Below are 3,970 nucleotides of genomic sequence, written 5' to 3'. Positions count from 1 at the left end.
TGCTCTAGATAGTACAAGCGGTCTTCATCGTTGTCTGTACGACTGTGGATGATGTGTTCAAAGGCCTTCATGAATGGCAGGAACTCGAAAGGATCACCGCTGAATACAGGGACTTCTCGTTGAGGTAAGTTGGCTAGTCTCTGTTGTGTGACTAACATCTCTGTGATATCCTTCTGTTTCAATATCACTTCGCCAAGTTCAATCTGCGTTCCACTGTAATTTGTACTTGTGTTGTTGTTGTTTTCTTCCTTTACTTGCACATAAGACTGGTGTGTAGTTGGAAAGTGAGAAGCACTGTTGTATTGGCTAACTCGAAGACTGCTGGTCAAGTTTGGTCTGACATCTGGAGTATGATGTTTAGTGCCATTTTCACATTGTTGTTCAGATTTAGGCATTATATCATTTAGATTCATATTTAGTGATTGTTTATTATAGTTATAGCTTATTTGTATTTATAGCTCGCATTTCAGTCTAAAATATGTTTTAAGTGCTTATGCATTGCATTGCTTGGAATAACCAGAGGTGAGCTGTGACGTAGCGTTTTCTACCGTTGTTGAAATACAGTACACGCGTAAACTCGTTTTCTTTCCGTCTAAGAGTGGTTACTTAAGGTATATGATAAGAACTACATACTGACCAAAAGAAGGGAACTTTAAGCCACTACACTTAATCTACCCCATACCCTATGCTAGCATTTATATACAATATACATTATTGCCACCACTGAAATGTTTCTCTGTCCCTACTTCCCCTACCCCTGTAACAGTAACCCTATTAGTACAGTAAACTGGTCTTGCCTGTATCATGTGTTTACCACCGGATGTCTGTATAAATACTATGTCCCGCGACCAAATGCTGGCTGTGTACAACCCCTGTTGCTTCCTTTCCCCTTCTGCCACACAACCCTCCCCCTTCCCACCTTCCTATCTCCACCGGCCGACCTCAAGCAGATGGGTCCCCCCTTATGTGCCGTGGTTCTGCTTAAGGTTTCTTCCTGCCTAACAGGGAGTTTTTTCTTGCCCCTGTTGCCATTTTGCATGCACTAAGGGGGTCTAGGCTCTGGGCTCTGTTAAGCGCATAGAGGCAATTGTATTGTTATGGCGCTATACAAATAAAATCAAATTGAATTGAATTGAATAAACTGGTTGGATGCCAATTCAACCAAATACAATTGAATGGCCAAATAAACCTAATGAACTAATGAATCAAATGTAGAAAAATGAAACCCAACCAGGATGAGGGAAAAACATAAAGAGGTGAGATGGGGATAGAGAGAGGGGAAATGGAGGCTGATTGCATAAACAGCAAATTGCTCATATTAGAGTGCTCACAGCTTTGTGTGCAGGTAAACATCTTGATTCCTGAATGGAGCTAGCACTTCCTCTCTCCACTGACAAGACACCCCTTATACTTCAATAAGGATGCTATGGTTGCTGCGCCTAGTTGTGTAGTGGTTGTGGTAGACCACAGTGCAGGGAGATGCATGCAAGTGGATAGCAAACTGGGAACTGGTCATTATGCTTCCATCTCCAGTAACGACAAGGACTCAATTCAACTTACACTTACATACCCACGTATGTGGCAGGCCAAAGAAGAGAGAGGACAGAAACTAGTGTTTGCTAGTTTGCCCATCAGAATGCTTTATTTAGAGTGCTTATAATAATAATAAGAAGAACCTTTAGCTTGGTAGTTGTGGCCTTTGGTATTGATGTTTTCCTGCTCTGATTGGTTGTTGCATGGTGGTTGTTGTGTGAGCATATAAATGCTCATATGGGGAACTGATAGAAACGCAATAGAGCTATTCTACTGTTATTTTGTATCATTCAGTCTGTTCTTCAAGTTTGGCGTGTTCATTCAGATTCTATCAAGCTTCACCTGGGTACCAAAATCATGTAGATACCTTACCAATTGTGCATAAATAGTAATGGGCTACCAAGATAACATTTGTAATATCCTGACAACAGCACCAATAATATGTTGGTGATCTCACCCAATTGGACAGGCGTCAACCATTAAACAGCAAATTAATTCAGTTGAACACAAAGTGTGGTGCCACAGTGGTCAAAACAGCGGTTAAATGGTCAGAACAGTGGTCACAGAACAGTGGTCACAGTGGTTAAATCAGGCCGTACCTAACCCAGTATGCCACCCAGCTGCTGGTGCAAACCTTGGTGAGTTCCCGCCTAGACTACTGCAACGCCCTCCTAACGGGCCTGCCGGCTTGCGTGGTGAAACCACTACAGTTGATCCAGAATGCGGCGGCGCGTCTGGTGTTCAACCAACCAAAGAGGGCACATGTCACCCTGGTACTCATTGAGCTCCATTGGCTGCCGGTAGCTGCTCACATCAAGTTCAAGTCACTTATGCTTGCCTACAAAGTGCTTACTGGGTCGGCTCTTTATTGCTCTTAGCTTGATTGTTCTCTCCCTTGTACATCGCTTTGGACAAAAGCGTCTGCTAAATGACTAAATGCAAATGTAAAACAAAGATCAGTCACAAATCAGTCTCATAAATATATTAAAACAAGTCATAAAATATATTAAACTATCAATTTGGAACCTTGATTAATAATTCAATTAATACCTCCAAAGTGACCTTATTGATACCGAGTGAAGGTCGAAGGTCTTATGAGTTCTGAATAGAAGAGTATGGCAGCATTCATTCTTCTGCAACATTAAATAGCCCAGCATATACAATCTTGCATTTATTCACAAAATGATCAGAAATAAAACACAATATGTAATCTCACTAAAAGTATCTAACAAATTAACTAGTGTGTGTGATAGAGAGGGAGTGTGTGTGTGTCTGAGTGCGCAAGTTTGTGTGCTTGAGTGTGCATTGTCTGGTGTGTGCCAGCAAGAATGCGCCTTGGTTTGGTCACCGTTGTTCTGCGTGCTTGTGTGTGCATGGTGGTGAACATACATGTAAGATGAACAAAGAATGAGCTTGTGTGAAGCATGAGGTTTAATTGTGTGGCTATCTTAAGTCCAATGTATGTGGAGGCGGAGAGAAGAGAGCGCTCTTCAGAGTGCGGGGAGAGAAGTTGACCATTCACCAAGTTCCTGATTAAACCATACAATGGACAAATTCCAGGTGTACCAACATTAGCATATTTGGCTTGATAGCTGTTTCTGGGATGACTATAGCAGAGATGTGCTGACATCCCTAGAGAGAATGCATCTAAAACTGCATCTTTAGATCACTTTTTCCGACACGATTTGTGCTGTGTCGCTGTGATGGCAGCCACAAAATGCTGTGGAATTTAAATCATGCAATTTGCATCTTGCCTGAAGCCCCCCAAGATTGCGAAACCGCATTAGGCTGAGGAAATTGGAATACACTTTAAGAATCCACAGAGGGGGGCACTTTAGCAAAGCAGTAGCCCGGACCATAAACAGGCTTCAACGCCCACGGGGACACAGGTTCGAATCCGACCCATTTGTCATTTCCCGATCCCATTCTCAACCTCTTCTGTCCATCTCTTTTCGTGTCCAAACCTTCACTGTCCTATCGATTAAAGGCAAAAAGCCCGAAAACAAATCTTAAAAAATAAAAATGTTTCTGATAGAGATTATTTCCAAACACTGTTAATGACTTAAGAATATAATAATCAAGTGACTTGTATGAATATATTCCTGTGAATTATGTGCTTATGAAAGCAGGAGCATGGCTTTTCTCTGTGTGTGTGTAACTAGAATATTAGGTGCCACTAAGTCTGCATATGAACAAGAGCATGTTTAGACCAGAGGAGATAAGAAAGGAACTGTGCTTCTTCCGACCTTGTGCAAAACTGCCATCCTTGCAAGACAGGGAGCCTCGGACGTGAGAAATCCACCACGTGATCATCCCTGCTCAAAGCTAAACTTCTGACAATATAAACTTGGTGCGAAGAGTTTATCAGGGCTTCACTGTCAGCCTCGGCTGGTAGGGGAGCCCAATTGCAATTGTTGTTGTTTGTCTGTCTAATAAA

This window comes from Sprattus sprattus (genome assembly GCF_963457725.1).
Source record: "Sprattus sprattus genome assembly, chromosome: 13".
NCBI lineage: Eukaryota > Metazoa > Chordata > Actinopteri > Clupeiformes > Clupeidae > Sprattus > Sprattus sprattus.
The sequence above is the reverse complement of the archived record's forward strand: the minus strand, read 5'-3'. Positions refer to the sequence as shown.